Here is a 24,688-nt window from a genome sequence, read left to right as displayed (position 1 = left end):
ATTGTGATCATTTCTACATGTCCTCAATTTTTGTTTGGTGTTCAGAATTCCCTATGACTACAGGTTTTACTTTGTCTATGAGCATTCAGCCTAAGAGAATCAGCCCTTGACCTGACTTTCATAAGAACCTTGCTCAGTTTAGGCAAGTGGGAGAAGAAATAAGACAGTGCAGACTTCAGAATGCCCTAGGTTTTATTTCATCAAACACCAATCTTGCATCCCAGAGTTACCCAGCCAAAGAAGCCAAGAACTCAGCCAAATTTAGCAAACCATGAAATGTCCCAAAAAGGAATATTTGGTAAAGATCAGCAAAATAACCAATATCCACACATTTCCTATTAAACTATCTGCACACAGCCTTCAAGCACCATGAGGAGGTTAGGAAATATGGCAGGAAGTACTGCTTTTCTTCTTACCTCAGTCTACCCAGCTTGTAAATTCGCCTGGAAAAAAGCTCCCCCCGGGACAGTGCTACTCCCACTCACCCGAAGTTTATGAAATAGTGGGATTAACTCCAACTGACTTTAGAACAATAAAATAAAGGAAAAACTCTGAGCTGAACCTGTACTGAAATCCACTGAACATCCTGCCTCTTATAGCGTAAAATTTTACCCAAAAGTAGCCAGAAGTTTTTATGACCCCAAGGGCCAGGGAGGATAACCAAGTTGTTTTTCAATAGAGAACCAACATGCCCACTTAAGGGTATGTTTGTTGAACCCATTAAGAATTATGTAACATTAGTGGATAAAAGCAGATAGACTAGAACACAGTGGGGGGGGGTGGAGAGAGAGAGAGAGAGAGAGAGAGAGAGAGAGAGAGAGAGAGAGATACGGTGGGGGAAGGGAGGGAGGGAATTTTATTTATTTATTTTTTAGGTAGTAATTAGATAGTTCGTTGAGTGAAAGCATAAGAAACAGTAAAAAAAAAACTAATAAATAACAATTCGTATCGGTTTTTCAGCATTGTCTTCAGGAAAATGAGAGCAACAACAACAACAACAACAAAAAAAAAAATCAAGGAAACTTCCTTAAAGTTTCCATGTGAGGTCACTTATGGATAATGCTCCTTAATCAAGTTCATGTGTTTAGAGTGGTTAGGATAAGATCATATTAACAAGTAAGGTTAGAGAACTTTTTCTTTTAGTCCTTTCTGAGGCTTATTATAGATAATGCTTCCTTATCAAATTCTTATTTCAGAAATGTTAGGACAATTTATTAAATTTGGTGGTATACTACTTTGAGTTAAAAACATCAATGCTGTGGCAGGTACTGAGGGCTATATTCTATTTTGTTCAGGGTAGCTATATCCCCAAACAAAAATTTCATTTCCCAATATCCCCAAGAATATTATCCACATACAAAAGAATGGAGTTGAACCCTTCCTCAAACAAAATATTAACTGAAATGGATCACAGACACCAAGGTATGGGATAAAACTATAAAACTCTTTTAAGAAAATATAGGAATAAATCTTTATGACCGTGGGTTAGGCAAAGTCTTAGATATGACACCAAAAGTATAAGCAACAAAAAGTAAACTGAACTTTGCCAAACTTAAAAATGTTTGTGCTTTAGTAGACACTGTCAAGAAAATGAAAAGGCAACCCCAGAATGGACTTTTAAAAAATCTGATTGTATCTATAATACTTAAAAACTCCTACAACTTGGTATAAAAAGATAAATAACCTAATTAAAAATACACACAGAATCAATATGTTTCTCTAAACAAGGTATATAAATGGCCAGTAGGACATGAAAACACATTCAATGTCATTACTCATTGGGTAAAGTAAAAACCCAATGAAATACCTCTTTACACACAGCATGGTAGCAATAATTAAAAAAAAAAAAATAACAAGTGTTGGTAAGGGTGTGGAGAATTAGAACCCTCATATCTTCTAAGAGAAATAAGACATTGTACACCTGCTTTAGAAAATAGTTGGACAGTTATTCAAACAATTAAGCAGAGTTACTATGTGACTCAGCAATTCCACTACTAGGAAACTACCCAAGGGAACTGAAAATATATGTTCACACAAGAACTTGTGCGTAAATGTTCATGTCAGCATTATTCATAATAAAAAAAATTTAGAAACAATCCAATGTCTACCAACTGATGAATTGATAAACATGGTATATCCATACAATGGAATATTAGTTGGCAATTAAAAAGAATGAAACAGAATATTCTGTTTTCTTTAAATCAGAGTATATCTAAGTCTATGATACATGAATAATAAATAACATTAATATTTTTCTTACTAACTATAAAATGTGACCTACATGCTGACAACAAAAAAAGAATAAAACAGATAAATGCTGAACATGAATCTTGAAATCATGTGAGTAAACGAAGGCCAAATATTATTTGAAATATCCAGACTAGGCAAATCTGTAGAGAATAAAAGCAGATTAGTTGTTGCCTGGGAGAAGTATGAGGGGAAACTGAGGCAATATGACACATGATTGCTGATGGGCTTGGGTTTCTTTCTTTCTGAAGTGATGAAAATATTTTAAAAATAATTGTGATATGAACACAAATGTTCTCACACCTATATGTATAAGTACGTGCACGCACGCACGCACACACACACAGTTATGCATTGATGCTTCTGGAGAAGCCCTCCCTCTACATTATTATTTTGTGTGTGCTTTTAAAATATCAAACTTTTGGGGTTTTTAATTGAAGTAAAATATATAGAACTTAAGTAAAAGTTCTGATGAATGCATGCACCTATCTACCAATGTATTGTCACCATTGAGATAAAGATTATTTCCATCTTCCTATGCACTTTCCAGTAATGCCAACCCTTATAGGCTCTGTTTTGCTTTCTATCATCACAGTTTTGCTTTTTCTTGAATTTCATATAAATGGAATCATACTCTATTTGGCCTTTTGAGTCTGGTTCTTTTGCTCAAATTTTTGAGATCCATCTATGTGATTTGTATGTATCAGTAATTTGTTATTTTTATTGCCAATTAGTATTCTATTTTATCAATGTTTGTTTATCCATTTTGCTCTTAATATTTGATATTTTGGGCTATTATGAATAAAGCTGCCATAAATACACTAGGGTTTTTTTTTTTGACATATTTTATTGCACTTGGGTAAATAAGTTAGGAACTGAATTGGTGAATCAGAGTGTTAATTTTTGAAGAAACATTTTAAAAGTATCTCAAAGTAGTCGCATTTCACACTCCCCAAAACAGTGAATGACAATATGCCAATTCACATTCCTGCCAAAATTTAAAACAACCTCACTGCGGTTTACATTTGCATTTCCTTAAACGCAAATACTGTTAAGCACTTTCACACACTCTTATTGATTATCTAATCCTGTTCAAATGACTATAATGGTTATATAATGACTGTTCAAATCTTCTGCCTACTTTTAAAACTTTTTAATTGACTTTTTAACTGACTTGTAGAGGTACTTTAAATACTCTGGAAACAAGTTTTCAGCAGATGTATCTATTATAAAATTTTCTCCCAGTCTGGATTACTTCTTTATTTTTAAACAATTTATTTTCAGTGATAGAGTGCTTGCCTAGCATGTGTGAGGCACTGGGTTCGACTGTCAGTACCGCACAAAATAAAGGTCCACTGACAACCAAAAAAAATAAAATAAAAATAAAAAATTATTTCTTTTCTTGTGGGGGAAGTTTAAATTGGAAGCTTCAGTGATTGATTTTCACTTTTATTTTTAGCACTTTTGATTTGTCTAAGAAATATTTGTCTACCAAAGGTTGTAAAATACTTTGTTTTCTCATCAAAGCATTATAATTTTAGCATTTACATTAAGGTTTATTAAGAATCTTGAATTAATTTGTGGCTCACTTTATTTTTTTTTTATTGGTTGTTCACAACATTACAAAGCTCTTGACATATCATATTTCATACATTAGAATCAAGTGGGTTATGAACTCCCATTTTTACCCCAAATACAGATTGCAGAATCACATTGGTTACACATCACATTTTTACATATTGTTGTGGCTCACTTTATATAACCTATTGTTCCAAAGCTATTTATTAAAAACACTTTCCATATTTAATTGCATTGGCACATTTGTTAAAATTCAATGGATTGTTATATGTGCAGATCTAAATATAAAGTTCTGTTGCTTTCATCTATATTTTTGTATGTATGCTAATACCATACTATCTTGATTATTGCCATGTAATAAGGCTTCAAAGCTGCCAGTGTGAATCTTTAACCTTTGTTCTTATATAAATAAATTTTGTGAGAAAAATGACATCTTTATACAGTATTTCAATATATGGATAAGGCAGCGCTGGGGCTGGGGCTCAGTAGTACAGTGCTCTCCTGGCATGTGTGAGGCAATGAATTCGATTCTCAGCACCACATATAAGTAAGTAAGTAAATAAACAAACAAATGAATAAAGGTCACTGGCAACTAAAAAATATTTTTTAAAAAAGAATAACTTTAAAAATATATAGATAAGAAAGATCTTCATTTATCTTTATATTTGAGAAATATTTCTCAGTAATGTTGTATAGTTTTCAAAAAAGAGGTACCTCTGTTTTGGGTATCTTTTTGTTAAATTCACTTCTGTGTATTTGTGTGTATGTGTGTTTTGTGCTATTGTAAATAAAATTGTTTTCTAAATTGTTTTTTGAATTTTTTTGCTAATATACAGAAATAGAATCAAACATTTTTCCTGTAATTTTGCTAACTTAATTGACCAATTCTAGCACTTACTTTGTAGATTTCTTAAGATTTTCCATATCATCATAATAATTAAAAAAAAAAAAAAGATACTTCTACTTTCTTTTCCAAACTGTGTGCCTTTTGTTTCTTTCTCTCGTCTAACTGCATTGCCCCGGACCTCCACCACACTCTGAACAGAAATGGTGAGAGCAGACATCCTTGAGATCAGACATACTCTTGACCTTAGGGAGAAAAAAACATTCAATATTTCACTGTTTAGTTAAAATGTTAGCTACAGTTTCTTGGTGGATGTCCTTTATATGATTGGAAATTGTAGAAACTCATTTTGTGGACAATCATATAGTCTGTCTTGGAGAATGTTCTATGTGCCCCTGAAGAGAATGTATATTTTATAGATGTGAAGGATAATGTCCTCAGTTGCTCAATGGGGGTGTTGAAATTTTACAAATGTAATTGTGAGTTTGACATACCTTTAGTTCTAGGAGTTGTGCTTGACATATGGTGAAGCTCTGTTATTAGATACATACTTACTTACGGTTGTTCTATCTTCTAAGATATCAACTCTTATCATTATTAAATCACTATCTGCTAAAACCCTTGGTTCTTGAAGTTCATACTTTGTGATGACATATAGTTGGGTCTTGCTTTTTTATCCAGCCTAGCAATATCTGCCATTTAATTGGTAATGCTTGATTCATTAATACTTAATGTAATTATGTATACTGTTGGGTTTAAGTTTACTATTTATTTTTATTTCCCCACTTGTTCCATCTGTTTTTGTTGTTTTTTTATTCTCCTTTTCTATCTTTGTTTTGATTAATGAATTATCTTGGGAGAGTGGTATTTTATTTTAGTATTTCATTCCTATTCCTCCATTGACTTTTTGGCCTTTTTGTTGTTGTTGTTCTGATTTTTTTGTTTTGCTTTTTGAGGGGGGTTAGTGGAGATTCTAGGACTTCAGTATGTATCTTTATCACAATCTACTTGGATTTAATTTTGTACTATACATAAAATGTAAGATTGCTCTCCTCCCTATCCTCTGTATTACTATTAAATATTTTAACGTCTATACTTAAAAAAAAATCCATACTATAACATTAAAACTTTCCTTTAAGCAACCAGTTATCTTTTGAAGAAATTAACAAAATGAATAAAGATCATTAATATTTACACTCATATTTACCATAATTTTTGATCACTTATAATAGTGAAAATCTGATGGCAAAGAATTATCTCAAATTATTTTAGATTTCATTCATCCAAAAATGTCCGCTTCACCTTCAGTTTGTTTTGTTGATTGAACTCAGAGGCACTACCACTGAGCCACATCTCCAGCTGTTTCTATATTCTTTTGAGACAGGGTTTCATTAAGTTGCTTAGGGCCTCACTAAATTGCTGAGTCTGGACTCAAACTTGGAATCCTCCTGACTCAGCCTTCAAGTCACTGGGATTATAGCCATGTGCCACCACACCTGGCCTCACCTTCAGTTTCAAAGAATATTTTAATTGGATATAGAATTTTAAGTTGGCAGGGTTTTTTTTGTTGTTGTTATTGTTGTTTTCCTTTCAGCAACTTAACAGTGTCATTCGACTTCCTTTTGGCCTCCACTGTTTCTGATGAAATGTTATCAGTGATTTGTATTGTTCTGCTTTATGTATTGTGTCGTTTTTCTTTTCACTTTTTAAAATATTTTTCTCTTTACCTTTGATTTTAGCAGTTGAACTATGTATGTCTAGATATGGTGGTTTTATTTTTAATTTATCTTGCTCTGGATTGTTGGCATGTACTGTTGCACCCAGTTTTGAACATTCAATCTTTTCTCCTTGTATTCTTCAGATTTTGGTAAATTCTATTAATCTGTCATCACATAGGCTGATCTTTTCCCTTTGACTTCCACAATCCATTGTTAAGCCCATCCAGTAAAATTTATATAACAGAAACTACAGTTTTAAATTCTAGAAGTTTTAATATTCAGACTTTCCTGAATTACCCATTCTATTCTCTCAATCTAGCCATGGTTTTCTTCAAATACCTGAACAGGTTTATAAAAGTCACTTTGCAGTTTTTGCTAATTACAACTTCATGTGTCTAATAATTTTTTATTTACATTCTGAATAGAAATATAATTTAGTATAATAGAGTAAAAGGTAAACAAATAAATACTATTTAAATACAAAAGATATTCAAAAAGAAATGAAGTGGCTCTATATGTAGCCACATGAAAAGGGGCCTCAAAATACTAAGTTAAAAACCCAAGTTGCACATATGTGTATTTGTGCGTGTGTATGAAATACCATGATATATATTTTTTTACATTTTATTTCAAGATTATTATAGATTAACATGCTAGTATAAGAAATAATACAAAAAGATCCCATATAGTTTTTTTTTTTTAATTCAGTTTCCCCCAAAGAAACTGACATGGACACAATCCACAAATTTTATCAGATTTACATGCACTGGGTGTTTAATTCTACACAATTTCATCAGAAATGCACATTCAGGTATATAGTTAAGCTGATATGCGATGTAAAGGATAGTATAAGGGGTAAAATCAAAGAGAAAATACAGCAAGTGAAACATCCCTTCTATAAAGAGTTAGAGATTACGAAAAAAATAAGCAGAAATCCTCGAAATGAAGAAATCAATTAAAAAAATATAAATTTAATAGAAACCATCACCAACAGACTAGACCACTTGGAAGACAGAACCTCAGGCAATGAAGACAAAACATATACTCTTGAAAATAAAGTTAACCATACAGAGAATATGGTTTTAAAAAAATAAAAAACATGAACAGAACTTCCAAGAAACAAGGGATAACATGAAAAGATCAAATTGAAGATTTATTGGAATAGACAAAGGTATGGAGATACAAACCAAAGGAATGCATAATCTTTTCAATGACATAATATCAGAAAATTTTCCAAATCTAAGGAAAGAAACTGAAAATCAACTACAAGAGGCTCACAGAACTCCAAATAGACAAAATTACAACAGACCCACACCCAGGCACATTATAATGAGAATGACTAACATACAGAATAAGAATAAAATTTTAAAGGTTGTGAGAGAAAAAAATCAAACTACACATAGGGGAAAACCAATTAGGAGCTCAGCGGATTTCTCAACCCAGACCCTCAATGCCAGGATGTCCTGGAATAACACATCAAACTCTGAAAGAAAATGGATGCCAATGGAGAATTTTATATCCAGTAAAACTAAGCTTCAGATTTGAAAATGAAATAAAAATCTTCCATGATTTAAAAAAAAAAAAGTTAAAAGAATTCACAACTAGAAAGCCTGCACTAGAGAACATTCTCAGCAAAATATTCCATGAGGAGGAATTTGGGGGTGGGGTGGGGGAAGAAAACCAGCAAATGGAGGAACTACACTAAAGGAAAAGTCAATCAAAGGAGAAACTAAATAAAGTTAAAAACCAACAATAAACCAAAGTGATGGGGAATACAAATCATATCTTAATAATAACCCTGAATGTTAATGGCCTAAACTCATCAATTAAAAGACAGAGTGGCAGATTGGATTTACCAAAAAGACCCAACAATATGTTGTCTTCAGGAGACTCACCTCCTAGGAAAAGTCATTCACAGACTGAAGGTGAAAAGTTGGGGAAAAAAAACATATCACTCACATGGACTTCCTCTTATCAGATAAAGTGGACTTCAAGCCAAAGTTAATCAAAAAGGATAAAGAAGGACATTTCATACTGCTTTAAAAAAATCATACATCAACAAGATATACCAATTGTAAATATATATGCCCCAAACAATGAAGTGCTGAGAGCTATACAGCCAAGTAGGAATGACGCATGGCAATTTCTTTGTCATCCTACCCAATGTTGCTTAGAGGGAGGACTCTTCATTGTGGAAATGGGCTTGCCTTGGACCTAGGTCATTTGCAGTGACATTGCATGAATGTTTGAGAAAGGTGACCCTGCTCAAGGACCAGAGTGGATCCGGGGGTTTAGGAGGATCTTGCTGGATTAGGATGGGTCCAGGTTTAGGGTGTATCCTGCTGGGAATAGGGAGTATCCTGCTGCCTCAGGCACCCGCTCCTTGGGTTTAGGGCGGTTCCAGGTTTAAGGTGGACCCTGCTGGGAATAGGGCATATCCTGCTGCCTCAGGTGCCCGCCCACTCCTTGAGTTCCCATTGAGTTCTTGCAGGATTCAGAGAGTATTTTGGGATGCAGAGCCCTGTGGAGGTGTGGATTTTCCCAGAACGTGCGTGTAGAGTGCCAGTGAGACTTCGGGAATAAAGAATTGCTGTTTGAATCTACAAGGCTGTGAGTGGCTCGTGATTTTGTGCCCAGCCAGACTGCGGCAATGAAGCATCTACGAACATCAAAAAAACCCTTCTCAACTTCAAGAATCAAATAAACCACAATAATACTGGGTGACTTTAACATACCTCTCTCACCACTGGATAGATCTTCCAAACAAAAAACTAAACAAAGAAACTATAGAACTAAATAATACAATGATAATTTAGACTTAACAGACATATATAGAGTATTTCATCCGTCATCAAGTAAATGCACTTTCTTCTCAGCACCACATGGCAACTCTAAGCAAATACAAAAAAATAGAAATACTACTCTGCATTCTATCAGATCACAATGGACTGAAACTAGAAATCAATAATAAAATAAAAAACAGAAGCTACTCCAACACCTGGAGACTAAATAACATGCTACTAAGGGTAGCAGTAGAAATCAGAGAGAAAATTAAAAAATACTTAGAGGTAAATGAGAACACTGATACAACTTATGAAAATCTCTGGGACACTATGAAGGCAGTGCTAAGAGGAAAGTTCATTGCATTGAGCTCACTCACTAAAAGAATAAAAAGAAAACAAATAAATGACCTAAAATGACATCTCAAAGCCTTAGAAAAAGAACAAATCAACATCAAAGGCAGTAGAAGACAGGAAATAATTAAAATAAGAGCTGAAATCAATGAAATTGAAACAAAAGAAACAATTCAAGCAACTGACAAAACAAAAAGTTGATTCTTTGAAAAAGTAAATAAAATTAGTAAACCCTTAACTACACTAATGAAGAGAGAAAAAACTCAAAACTACTAAAATTTGTGATGAAAAAGGAAATGTCACAAAGGATACTACTAAAATACAGAAGATAATTAGAAATTATCTTGAAAATTTATACTCCAATAAAATAGAAATATCTCAAAGACATTGACAAATTTTTGGAGATATATGAACTACCTAAACTGAATCAAAATACAATTTTCATATATCTCCAAAAATTTACACAATTTAAACAGACCAATTTTAAGCAATGAAATTGAAGACTCCATCAAAAGCCTGCCAACCAAGAAAAGCCCAGGACCAGAGGGATTCTCAGCTGAGGTCTATAAGACCTTCAAAGAAGAATTAACACCAATACTACTCAAATTATTCCATGAAATAGAAAAGGAGGGAACTCTTCCAAACTCATTCTATGAGGCAAGTATCACCCTGATACCAAAACCAGACAAAGACACATCAAGGAAAGAAAACTTCAGACCAATATCCCTGATGAACACAGACACAAAAATTCTCTATAAAATTCTGGCAAATTGCATATAAAAACATATTAAAAAGACAGTGCACCATGATCAAGTGGATTTCATCCCAGGAATGCAAGGTTGGTTCAACATAAGGAAATCAATAAATGTAATTCCATCAATAGACTTAAAAAGAATCATGATCATCTGAATAGATGCAAAAAAAGCATTTAACAAAATACAGTACCTTTTTCATGTTCAAAACACTAGAAAAATTAGGGATAGTAGGAACATACCTCAACACTGTAAAAGCTATCTATGCTAAGCCCAAGGTCAACATCATTCTAAATAGAGAAAATTGAAAGCATTTCCCCCTATAAACCAGAATAAGACAAGAATGCCCTCTTTCACCACTTTTTTTTTTATTAGTTGCTCAAGACATCACTTCTATTCAACATAGTCCTTGAAACTCTAGCCAGAGCAATCAGACAAAAGAAATTAAAGGGATACAAATAGGAAAAAAAAAAAACCTCAAACTATAACTATTTGCCAACAACATGATTCTATATCTGGAAGATCCAAAAAACTCTACCAGAACATTTCTAGAACTAATAAATGAATTCAGCAAAGTAGCAGAATATAAAATCAATACCCATAAATCAAACGCATTTCTACACATCAATGATGAATCCACTGCAAAACAAAGACTACAAAAAAACAAGCAAGCAAGCAAGCAAACAAAAAACGTGGGAATCAACCTAACAAAAGAGGTGAAAAACCTCTACAATGAAAACTACAGAATACTAAGGAAAGAAATTGAGGAAGACCTTAGAAGATGGAAAGATTTCCCATGCCCTTGGATAGGCAGAATTAATATTGCCAAAATAGCCATAGGACCAAAAGCATTATACAGATTTAATGCAATTCCTATTAAAATCCAAGGACAGGGGCTGGGGTTGTGGCTCTGGTAGAGTGCTTGCCTCACAAGCGTGAGGCACTGGGTTCGATCCTCAGCACCATATAGAAATAAATAAATAAAATAAAACTGTTGTGTCCATCTACAACTAAAAAATATTTTTTAAAAAATCCCAATGACATTCTTCATAGAACTAGAAAAAGGAATCATGAAAGGGTCAAAGTGAGCAAAAGGATGAAGTAGAAAAAGAAGCCATGCTGCTGAGCTATTAATACATTACATCTCATTAGCTTCCCTTAATTAAGAAAGCAGTGGTCACTTTTAATTCTTGGAAGAAATTCCAAAAAACAATAAATTTATTTTAAAATTCACAGAAAACTAAAAAGCTGAAGTGTGTAGTTATTTTACTTATAAGTAATAATTAGGGGAAAACTGGCATAATAGATATTTTGTAAGAGTTTTCTGGGATGCATAATTTTGCTTTTTAAAAAGCACATTATGGTATTATATTGATCCTTTTAATCTTATCCCAAACAAGGGTGGTTAGACAGCATGTGGTGTAGACTCAAAGAACACAGAGAACTTTCTAACAGTCATGGTTTTCCAAAGATAAAATGGACTGTCTCAGGAGGTTAGTGAGTTCCCATCATTGGTAATCAGAATTCAAACAGAAGCTAAATGCCCATTTGTGGCAGGAATGTTTCAGAGGACATTTAAGGCATCAAAATTGTGGTCAATTAAGGTCTTTTCCAAAGCAGAGATTCTATTAAGGGTAAAGAACACTGGGTCCAGGGCCAGAAAACCTAAGATTAAGCTCTGGTTTCTTCACTGTGATTTTGGAAAACATACTATTTCCTCACTTATAAAAGTAAAAAATATAAGTTAACAGAGCTTTATAAATGGTAAGACACTATCACAGGGATATAACTGTTTATCATTTGAAGATGATGCAAGGGATCGTGGGTTAAAATCTTAACAGAAGTTACTTAAGTCAACCTTTAAGCAGAACTTCTCAATGGTAAGGATTAGAGAACCATTTTCCAGACAGCCTGTGGAACTTTAACACAGATATATAACTCTCAGTATCTGGGATGATTTAGACATAATCTTGATCTAGAACAAAATGATAAATTCTGACTTATGTGTGGTACTATATCCCCAGCTCTGTAGAAGTACTAGATAAAGAAGGCAAACAAATGACCCTTTGCTGCTGAAGTAATATCAAATGCCTCTCATTCAGGAATATTCAACTTTCTCTCCTATAACAAGGATAGGGCAGGTAGCTGAGTGTCATTTTAACAGACTGTGTAAGAGTTCCAAAGGGGCAGACCAAAGACTGGGGCCTTTGTTACTGCTATCCAACTTTATCTATACAAAAGTTCAAATTACTGCTTTTTAAAATGATGATTTGTAGTTGCTAGACTAAAATTGCTATTAAAATTTCAGTATGAGTATTGTGTTAGACTTCTAAGCTAAAAATTATATGCAAATACCCATTAAGCAAAACATCTGCTACAGTAGCAATCCTTCATCATCCTTCATATCTTTTCAATATTATATTGCTGTGACAATGTACGAAATAGCCAAATCTTGACCCATCCATCACTAGGAATTCAAAACACACAAAAAAGAAAAATATGTATCTCAAAATTATGGGCACTTTCAGATAGTTAAATATTCCCTTTAAAATTACAAATATTTATTAATCTGGGACTGGGGGTGTAACTCAGTGGTAGAGTGCTTGCCTAGCATTCACAACACCTTGGGTTTTAAACCCACCACTATAAAAACAAAAAACAAAAGAATTTATTAAGCTACAAACCTGAAATAAATATGAATTATTAAAAGCAGAAAGAAATGGCTAGGCAACTATTTAAATAGCTGTACATAGGTCTGATGGTTGAAGAGCAATTTTATTTTCTTTTGCTTAAATCTTGCTGCCTAAGAGCCAATAGTCCTAGCATTACAAATTTTAATGTAAGTTATGATTCCAGTTAATAATTTAAACAGAATATAAATGAAATAAAACCTTCTTCTATTTTTGCTCATGGACTATTATTTATTTCTTAGAATACACAGATTTTCAACAGAACATTTTAGAAACTACAGTAATAGCAACATAGTTATTCACAGGAAAGAGGGAGGAGGGAAAGGAAGAGAGACCAGAGAAAACTCACATAACACTTCCTTTTAACTCTTAAATATGATTACTAGACAATTTCCCTTACACATAAAATTACTCATCCAGGAAAAAAAAACTTCTCAAAATGACATTTTTTTTGCTGTTTTTTTTTAAATTTTTATTTATTTTATTTTTAGTCATACATGACAGTAGAATGCATTTTGATATATAGCAAATTTTGATATATATCAAAATGACATTTTAATTAAAAAACAGATGCTCTGTCTTCTTCTGCCTTTATACTAAGTAAGGACTGCCTCACCAAACAGAGAACTTAAGAATAGTGTTAAAGAAGAACTTTCTTCTTTTACACATCTGCTTGACACTGTGTCCATCAATAACAAGGTGACTGCCAAGGTACAGAAGATTTAATATAGCCATAATCACTATTATCGTTTGGGCCAAGTACTTTGGCAAACTCTTAATTTAGATTCTGATAGTAAGTGAAGAATTTTACATATAAATTTTATGGTAAGTCATTATTACATATAAAATGTTAAAAATGGAAAGAAGAAGAAAAAGCTTAATAAAATCTAACACTTGAATATTCCCTAGCAATAAACACAGGAAACTGTTTTTCTGTGCAAAGTTCACACACAGAGCTATTGATCCTTTTTAGGTTGGGGAGAGAAATTGGGAAGAACAATCTTCTGGACATTTTCATAGCTACTTTCCCTGAAAGCTGGTGCTTCTTGCAGGAAAAGGATAGAACAAAGATCTTAATGTTGCAGGCCTGAAAGATATCCACATCAAAACCAGGCAGAGTGGCCCTAACCCAAGCAGCTGGCAAACCGCAGGATGGATGTGGGCACTCTTCTGCCTAATAAAATCTGAATCAAACACTTTGCATCTGATTCTCCATGTGAGCTTTTATGCAAACTTCTAAAGTGCAAGGAATCCTGGGGTGGAAGAGCTATTCTGAGAGATTTCACATAGTTCATGTAATTAAGGAAACCACTTCCTTTGATTGTAAGTGTTCAAAACAGCCGAATTTCTCCTATCAAAGGCACTCTGTGATTTGGGTCACCTCTTTTACTTTCTCTTTCATGTTTCTCAGGATGAGAGGTGAAGCTGGAGAGCACATTATTTAGGGGAAAAAAGATCTCGCTTTTTGTTTTAGGGATTGAACTTGCACTATTCAAAAGACTGTCATTTAGAATCTTCCTTTCTTTCTCACCCTCTGCCTCTTCCCTTCTCTATGGAGGCTCTTCAGGTGCTACAGAGCATGCAAGCAAAAATGCCAATTTAGGGCTGATGGGAAACTGTCATATTGTGTGTAAAAGGATTCTAATTTTCATGTTTGGGTTTAAAACATAATTAGAAAGAACTATAATCTGCAGGATTTTGATCTCCATATAATACATTTCTGTTGTCATAACAAGTGAATAGGAGAAAGAGAGCTAGGAAAGGAAGAGAAGGAAGGGGACAGACAGGAGAAAGGAGCCCCACCCCACCCCCACCCCATCACATGCTGCCATCAGCAAATGGTGTAAAAGAAACTACCACTATGTCCTTTTCCTATTTCTGGGGTATCCCTTTTTCCTAAAAGTGGAACTGAGGCTCATTCAGTGAGGTGGCTGGTACTGCTTTTGTTACCACATCACATTCAAAATACCTCGGTCAGTTTTACACACGGTAAGGTTTGTCAGTGAATATATAAATTAAAAGAAAAAAATAAATAATGTGCCATTTACCAACCACTTTGGTGCTCACATTTCCATGAAACATAAAGTCTAACAATAATCTATATGCTACAATCTCTTAAGATTTAATTTAAATTTCAGTTATTTAAAATTCCAGAGGAGCTAAAAATTAGTGATATTGTCACTCTCATCAAGGAAAAGGAGTTTGAACCATATGAATAAATGTAAGAAAATTATCTAGAGGGACAACAGTGTAGCATCTGCATCCACTATATTTGGCCTTTACAAATTAAGGGAATAATAGTGAGCAGGAATTATTCCCATGATATGGAAAAACAGTCCCAGAGACGTAAGCTTATTTGCCAAGCATCCAGTTAATAAGAGCAAAGTAGGAACAGATCTAGAACTCTGGACAGAGGAGACCAGGAAGGATTCCCCTTGTTCAGAATTCTAAAATTTTAATCACAGTTTAAAAATCTGACTAATATATCACATGTTAATCCATCATAAACTGAATATAAAATGTCCTTTTAAGCTACATCTTCCTCACCCTCTAGTTACACTTACCTTTCCAGAATCTACATGTAGATTTTTTTTTTTTTTTTTTTTTTTGGATGGTGCTGGGGATTGAACCCAGGGCTTTGTGCATGAGAGGCAAGCAGTTTATCAACTGAGCTATATCCCCAGCCCTACATGCAGGATTTTTATTCCATCTATCAGGCTCTTGCTCTTATCTGCTGGCATCTTTTCAGGGTTTGGTTCTTATTGTACCTTTTAATATGTCAACTACATTTCCTATTATCATAATAACTGCAGAGCGAGTATGATGCTATTATCAATGGAAGGGTTAAACAGGAGACTGAATAAAATTACTTAATTCCATAAGGACTAAGTACTCTTTGTGTACTAGGAAAAACGTCTATAAACCCAACTAATATGTTCGTGGAAACTTTATTTCAATATTCTTATTTCAGGTTCTCAAATGCCACTCTACTGCATGTTTAAAAGAAGAATATCATTCATACACACACACACACACACACACACACACACACACACACACACAAGCCTAGACTCTACTTTGGAAATTCTGAATCAGAATCTTGGTAATGTTTGTTGTATTTTAAGGAGTCCACTTGGTCATTTTTATGTGTAGCCAAAATTAGGAAAACTGGACACATTGTGCCTACTCCAAAGATGTGTGTCATTTGTATAATAGGGCAGAAAAGCACAACAAGAGAAAACTGACTCAGAAATTCAATGGATAAACAAATTGAGTACTGTGAAAGAAAGTATAATTCTTACTGAGGTTTTTAAAAAGTTTTATATCCAGATATAAAACCACAATAAATCAAAATACTATTATAATAGAAATGTTGCTATCTTTATAAGTAAAATTTAATTTGTAAATAGAGTTCAAATCAAAGTATAACAAAATACTGATTCAAGATTAAATTTAGGGCTGGGGTTGTGGCTCAGTGGTAATGTGCTTGCCTAGCACATGTGAGGCACTGGGTTCAATCCTCAGCACCACTTAAAAATAAAAAAAAAATAACATAAAGGTATTGTGTCCATCTACAACTAAAAACTATTTAAAAGAAAAAAGATTGAGTTTAAAATCTGCTAATTTAAGGGGCACCGGGGTATGTTTTTGATGTGTTTCTGTTACTTCATTTTTGTATGCTATGATAAAAGAAAAATGGGAAGTGCCAATCACAATGTTGTGTCTGGGAAAAATCATGTGGATTGTTTTGTTTTGTTTTGGGGGGGGGGTTCCTCCATGAAATAAACTTACCCTGGACATTGGCTATTAAAGAAAAACAGGCTCTATAATTCTATAATTGAAAGGTGTGATCTCAACTGTCAATTTTATGATCACATTTAAAATTCTCAGGTACTGTAGATGCTCCAGTCCTTGAGTGACTCACTCTCTACATCAAACTTTGGCCTCTCCTCTCATTTCACTATATCCTTTCAGTTACAATTATTATGAGAGAGCGTCTTTCTAGGAATCATCAATTTGAAAATAGGTAGTTTCAAATTATTATCATATTTTACATGTTACCCGATCCATTTTCAGATCTTACACACTTTTTATTAGCATGGATAAAACACGAGATATCAGCCTCTTTGGGTAAAAGAGTTTTAAAAGTTTGTATTGCCTTGTTGACAAAATTTTAGAATTAAAAATTAAAAAAAAATTCTTCACTATATTTTGCATTTTAAAGTATAGAAAAATCTAGAGAACACATGTTAAAAGTTTACTCTCTAAATTTATATCTCCATCACCAACTTAGGAGAGAAATAGTTATTGAGGATTATATTAATAAGCTATGTTTTAAAACCAATGAACACTTTGGAGTACTTACTATATACAAAATATAATACAATTGGAAGCTTAGACGTGAAAGAGAAAGAAAGAAATATATGGTATATATTCCTAATACTTATTTAATGCTTACTATGCACTAGGCACTGTGCTAAATGCTTCTTGTGTGTTCTCTCAATTCCTTGAACAAGCCTATGAAGTGGCTACAAATATTATGTTCATTTTGCAGATAAAGAAAGTGAGATATAGTGGATAAGTAACTGGCCTTGGGTCACAAAGCTGAGAAGTAGTCCAGCTGAGATTCAAACCAGGGGCAACACCTTTGGAGCCTGTACTTCTAGCACTATATACACATCTGACCAGGGAAGAGAAGGGGAAAGGCTTACAGAAAGCATCCTAAGATAAGGACTTGATAAAGAAGTAAACACATCTACAAAAACACAGAGGGAAAATTTAACTCTGCTGTAAGGAAGGGAGGGGACAGGAGAGCTTTGAAGGAGAGGTATTTTTAAGGACAACAGGCAAGGAGAGGGCAAAAATGCATTTCAGCTGGAGTCCAAAAAGGGCACTGTCCACTAAGAGAATGTTCTGTCCTCTCTGATTTTTTTTCCCCCGTAATGCCTGGTGAGTGTTTTGTCCTCTCTTAAAGCTGATACTCAGGGTACATGAGATGCAGGTAGCAGAAGCTGAAAAGGTTTTGTTGGGGATAACTTTTTGACAAAGACCTAAATGCCTAAGGAATGAAAATTTATTCTGTAGGTAATAGAGAACATCAAAGGTTCTGGTGTAGAGATAACATGATTTGATCTGTTTTTCTTTTTTCTTAAATTTGGTATCCATATGGCAAATAGATCAGAAAGGAACAATAACCAGATGCCGGCAGGTAATGATGACTTGAACTAAGGGAGGCAGAGATGGAGATAATAGGGAAATTTTAAAAAATTTGCACTCCCTTATCAACAAAGCTAATATGGTTGAGAAAATAGCTAAATACCCATTGCTTCAGAAGTCTTGTCCTTCTATTCCCAGGACTCTGTTTTGGAATCCATGGTACTGGATATGTGAAATTCACCAGAGAAGATGAGGGGTGAGATCAGGGATATTTCCAGAAAATCCAAAAATTAGACATCTAATCCCAATTACAGACTACCCTTAGAAATGGGAAAACATGAAATCCCATCAAACCATTTGTGCCATTTTTGCCTCTGTTTTGGTCACATCACATCTGTTCTTAAAACTTGCTTCTTTTCCAAATTTTTGCTTTGTCATCAATCCAAAACCTACCTGAAGTTTACAATACTGAGTGCACCTGAGTGACCCTTGGAGAATTTGCAGGCTATGGTCCTCCTGTATTCCTTCCATATTTCTACACTGATTTGCTGAGTTTTATTCAATCTTGATGAAAATATTTCTCCTAAGAATACCTATCAGGTCACATGATTTACTAGCAGAGCCAAAGACCTCTATCCAGCCTTTTAGCTTACAAAATAAGAGTCAATATAAAGTAACTGCCATTAATTGATATTCATTTTGAAACATGCTTTCAACTGACAATTTTGAAAACAACTCTTGATACATGACAGATTTAATGGTTCCTATCTCTGGATAGTTTATTTTCACTCCATCTCAAAGTGAAATTGTCAAATTCCTATGCAACTCCCCATCTTCAGCACACTTGGGTATCCATGGCAACATGTCCTAAAGAATTGGTACACTGTGGCACTTGGTTGTTTAATGGAGCACCAACTACTGATTACTATACACATAACTTCATATGTGCATATGTTTCTTAATCTCCTTTATATTCTCTAAGGCACACAGACAGTTTTTGATTCCCTGGAGACAATGCATTATCCCCTCTAGTGGGTAAAAGCCAGCAGAGAAACAAAACGAGAGCACACACAAGGAGGACTAAAGATTTCTGGGCAGCCACTCTTTTTGCTGCTGTTATCAAGTTAGAAGACATAGCTAATTGTTTTTGTTTGTTTTATCATGACACACAAAAACTGCACAAAGGCCACTTACTCTGAGAAATAATTACATTTTCTAATAAATTTTATGCACGTTGTTTCCAAAGGTGGTGAAAGACAAGGCAAAATGTTTTTGGAAGCGTCTTGTTTTAGTTATACCTACATGTTTTAGTAGAATTTTGGTAGATTCTAAAATCCCATCACACTAAATCCTGGTGCAGCGAAAGTTCTTGGTTTGCTTTGATATGATGGTACTCTGGTACCAGCTACAGTCAGCAGCCAGACTTTCCCTCTCCCTCAAGGCTGGTCTCATTTCATATACCAGACAGTTTGCCCAGAACAGAAACGCCAACTCCACGCTGCGTTGGAGCACTTTCCCAGCTAAGTTTTTAGCCCTGTCTAGGCTGACCATGCCCTAACATTTTGGAATCCTCAGTTAACTGGTACACTTTGGATGGGATCCAGTGCATCTCACACCATATTTAATTCTGTACTTTAGTGATTTTGCCTTTAAACTTAAGAGCTGAAAAGATTTTAATCATTCTATTTTTTTAACTCTCATTTTACAGAACAAGGAACCAGAGAGGCAAAGCAATTCTTTCCAGAATCCAGAACAAAAATTTGAGTACCTCTGTCTACTTGACAGCTTAGAAGTACTGACATATTCTCATTGTTCTGTTTGTCTGGGTTTTTTTGTTTGTTTGTTTATTTTTGAGAGTGACAGAAATTAAATAGGTATCATTTCAAAGCAGTTATTCATTAAGCAAATGTACATTGTCTACATGTTATAAATATATATGCATATATATATATATATATATATATATATATATATATATATATATATAAATAAAATGGAAATTTTTCTAAGTCAGCAAATATAGATCTAGATTACTGTTTTCCATAACAGCTTAATTTTTATTGAACAGGAATACACTACTATTGTTGAACACTTAGGCTATTTCTTATTTTTTGCATAAAAACACATGAACATCACTACACATTTATCATATGTAGTTGTTTACCCACAACCTTAGGATATACAATTTTTTAATTTTTTTTTTAGTTATAGTTGGACACAATATCTTTATTTATTTATTTTTATGTGGTGCTGAGGATTGAACCCAGTACCTTACATGTGCTAGGCAAGCACTCTACCACTGAGCCACAACTCCAGCCCCAGAATATACTTTTAAGCATGAAATGCCTAGGTCAAAAAGTATGCATGTTTTGATACATAATGCAGTGCTGCCCTTCAAAAATATATGAATTTATGCTACTACCAACAATTTGAGTATCTATTTCCCCAGGCTTTCCAATAGTATCTGAATTCATTTTTATCTTTATTAACAGTAAATAGTCTATTATTTTGTGAAATGTCTCTTCATATCCTTTTTCCATTTTTACAATACTATATTTGGCCTTCAGTTCTTGACTCCACTCTAGTTAAGTGGGTTTCAATTACAATTTCTGATTTTAGAAATGGCTATTTCAATGTGATTTGGATAGGTCAAATATAAATAAAACATCTAGTAAAGTTTCACTTCTAAATACCAAACCTCTACCCCCCAATTCCCTCAATGACATCATTTTTGAAAAAAATAAATGCAACAGTAATAACACAAGGTCCATGGTCATAGAGACCCTGGCTTGGATCCTAGTTCTCCTACCCCTGATCTGGATGATTTCAGGTAAGTTTTTGAATTCTGTCTCAGTTTCTTCAGATTGTAAAACAGTAATAATGACACATTTTGGATTCCAAGATGCACTCTTCTTCTGGTATCATTGAAATTAGGTTTGTATACAACTGGTGGCATCATCCAGTTTTCACTGACACATTTTTTTCTTTCTTAGTGGTGCATGTATTTAAAATCAAAGGCACCTTAGCTTCGATAAGATTGTAGTGACCACCTTGCAGAACTATGTGGAGGTTAAAATGAAATAAGCTTAGTATAATAAGCACTCCAAAAATATTACTAATTATTTATGCAGTCTTACATGTAACTATATTTTGTTTTCAATGTTTAAGATTTGTAAAATTGATTTGAAGAACATTTTTAGTGCCTATATTTTATGTGATGCAGTTGTAAGATTTTTTTATTTTAAAATTACCACCAATTGCCGGGCGCAAGGGTGCATGCCTGTAATCCCAGCAGCTTGGGAGGCTGAGACATCAGGATTGCACGTTCAAAGCCAGCCTCAACAAAAGCAAAGCGCTAAGCAACTCAGTGAGACCCTGTCTCTAAATTTAAAAAATATACAAAATAGGGCTGGGGATATGGCTCAGTGGTTGAGTGTCCCCGAGTTCAATCCCGGGTACCACACACAAAAAAATATCACCAATAAAATAGTTCTTATTTAATGTAATTCAAAGGGAATTCTATTTGAGAAGGAAGTAATCATGATTTTTCACTTTCAGGAAAGAATCAACTCAACAACATACTAAAAACATAATCTTAAAGAAAGTCTCTCAACAGCTATGGGAGAAATAATACAAATAATAGCATGGAAACTTTTGATTAAGGTCAACCATAATGTTTTCCATGTGCTGCTATTACAAGATCTTGTGCAGATGTATAAACTCAAATCAATGTCATCTCTTGGAAATTGCAATTAGAAAAACACCACGAGAAATACTGGAGAAGGCATCAAGCAGGAGTGTGAGCTGAACTTACCATTAGAGGGAAAAATGCCTTTCTCTTGATTTTAATAATGTTCATGATGTTTTTGCTTCAATATGAAATCATTACATTTATCTTGTTAAAAAGAGAAGAGTAGGTGTGGGAAGACTTAAACTAGTATGATATAGGAGAAAAGGCTACATATGCTTCAGTTAACAGAGATACTAGTTGAAAAAAATCTGTATGCAAAGGAGGCAAGCAGGTCTGGGTTCAAATTTGAGATCTACCACTTACTGACCATAGGACTCTTGGCCTATGAGATCACTTCTCTCTTCATATGTGTCTTGGTAATAATACCTAACTCACTGGCAGGTCACCTATGCACCCAGAACACTCAGTACAATGCCTGACATATGGGAAGAGTTCAATAAAGATCACAAGTATCATCAACATTAATTGACATGTATAAATTATGGGACTTCTCACTCCCTCTTACTTTTTTTTTTTTTTTGCCCTAATTTAGGGTAAATTTTACTAACATATTAGTTGGGAAACCAATAGATACACTCTGGATTTAACACTCCCATCTCATTTAGGAATTAGACAATTTAAAAAAAAAAAAAGCTTCCTCAAGAAAGAAGCAGGATCTGATATGTAGCACATTTCAGATTTTTCTTATATCTTATACCAGCTGCTTCATATTGTATTTTCTCCTTACCAAAAACTCTTCAAAATGAAAACATGCTTACTTTTAGCTGAGATCCTAAATGTGAAAGAGCTGCTAATTCTAAACATCATCTTTTTAACACAATCCTCAGAAAAGCAAAATTTCTGTTTCTGAAAAAATTGTTTATAAAGGTATTTTTCTCCTATCTTTCCCTCATTTGGAATAGCAGTACAAGGCTTAGAAAGAGTGAGAAAGCAGTAAATCACTAATTAAATAGGAACAGGATTTCTTAAATTAAGTAGGAAATGGACCGGAGGGAGTGGGCCCCAGCCTCCAGAGAGTTTATGATCATTATTCACCCACCTTGTTGTCAGTTAGAAGGAGGTGGCCACTGGGTGGTCCTCCAAAGCGGAAATTTGCTTTCTTATCCCTTGTTTTATCCATTTTGCAATCGAAATCCTGATATTTACTGAGTGGAGATAATGCTAGTCCCTACTTCCTATTGTATGTTTGAAAAAACCCACAAAACCAAACCAACTAGGACTGTGGTTTGGCAAGGCAATACATGTCCATTCTAAAGCCACATGGCTGTTACAACTAGAACATCATCGCAGCTCTGCTCCATCTTCTGAAATCCAGAGCCTGTTGTCAGCCTGTTGCGTGGCCAGTGGAGCTGGCAGTGTGGACGCTGCCCATCTGAATGCTTACTCTGCTTGGCTAAGCAGAACTCCCTGCCCAAAGAGCCTGTCAGAGTATTCTGTAGTTGAAGCAGTTCCCCTTCCCTCTAGGCCCACAATAAAGACAGGGAGTGGATATTTTCTTTGTGAAGCAGTGTTCTTTGTGACTTTGGACACGGCCCTTACTCCACGCAATGCTGGAACACTACAGCATTATTTTCGCCTGTGATTCTTCTCTCTGCACAAAACTCTTAAAATTCTATACCCTCTCCGATTTATATGAATCTTATTAAGTACTCCTTGCAAAAACATCATACACAGTGTGTTTCAAATATGTACATTTAGAAACAATATCTCATTTTCTGAGTTAAACACATTATAGTTCCATAAAAAAATTTAACTATATTGCTTCTAAGCATTTGTTTTCAATCATTCTAGCAATATAATTTTCTGCTCAATTATAATGTACAGATTACTGCAAAATAGCACTGGAGAATGTACGTCCTTCAATTAAAAAATTAACAGGAAAATAAAAAAGCCTTCTGAGAAATCTCCTCTCTGGAATGAAATGCCACTGCTCAGTGTACCGACATTTTTAGTGATGGACAAGACATACTAGTATATTCAGTAATGTAAGGTTCTATTTTCAAAGAACATATCTAAAATTTAACTTCATTTTCTATTTTCAATCTGTGAGGTAGAGATGTCTAAGCAGAAAAACACAGTGAGTGAGGCTGCTGAAAGGGTGACCTGAGATCCCTGTTCTTCTGTGGTGCGGTGCGAGCGCTCACCAAGCTAAAAGATGTGAGACGACACGCATTCTTCACTCCTGGTCCCAGGACCCTCAGATGTATTAGTGATTTGAAGACTGAAATACACAGACAAAAAAATGCACTGAGAAAGTGCTTTCCTTTAGAAGGTGATAAATCAGACATTCTACAACAGATAGTTTTTAAGGGTGGATCAAACATATATATTGTCCACAAAATATGTAAACTAATGACTAGGCAGTGAATTTTCAATGTAGAAATAAAAAATAGTACATCCATTTTTTATTAGAACCCACTATATTATAAAATGTGCCAGACGTGAATCACCTGCTCCTCAGTTCCAAATCCACACCTTGCCTTCCTATGGGGCACCTGAGCTAGATCCTGTAAACATTTTTCCTTTTGTCATCTGGTACAGTTTGTCTTTGTTACTAGTGGGTCATCAAAGAGGAAGGGGCTTTTCTTTCTTATTTTCTGTTGCTTTTTCTTCTTATTATGACATAGCTATCAGCAGTGTGCCAGAGATCAGCTGAGCTCATCTTCCAGCAAGTTTCTCTAACACCCCAGGAGCTGGACTCTTGTGCATAAGCTGCAACATGTCAAATTCTCATGGGCAGCTTCCTGCTGGCCAGCTCTCTCCCACTGCACCCAAGGTGGACTCTATGTTCACAAGCTCTGGCCCACAGGCAACCTT

At 34.4% G+C, this 24,688-nt stretch overlaps 1 protein-coding gene across 5 annotated transcripts in view; it reads right to left on the bottom strand.

Moving 5' to 3' along the window:
- Positions 1-24,688, bottom strand: part of MAP3K20 (mitogen-activated protein kinase kinase kinase 20) — a 181,490-nt gene that overhangs the window by 109,402 nt on the left and 47,400 nt on the right. The window lies entirely within an intron of this gene.

This window comes from Spermophilus citellus, assembly GCF_964194105.1.
Source record: "Spermophilus citellus genome assembly, chromosome: 11".
NCBI lineage: Eukaryota > Metazoa > Chordata > Mammalia > Rodentia > Sciuridae > Spermophilus > Spermophilus citellus.
The sequence above is the reverse complement of the archived record's forward strand: the minus strand, read 5'-3'. Positions and strand labels throughout refer to the sequence as shown.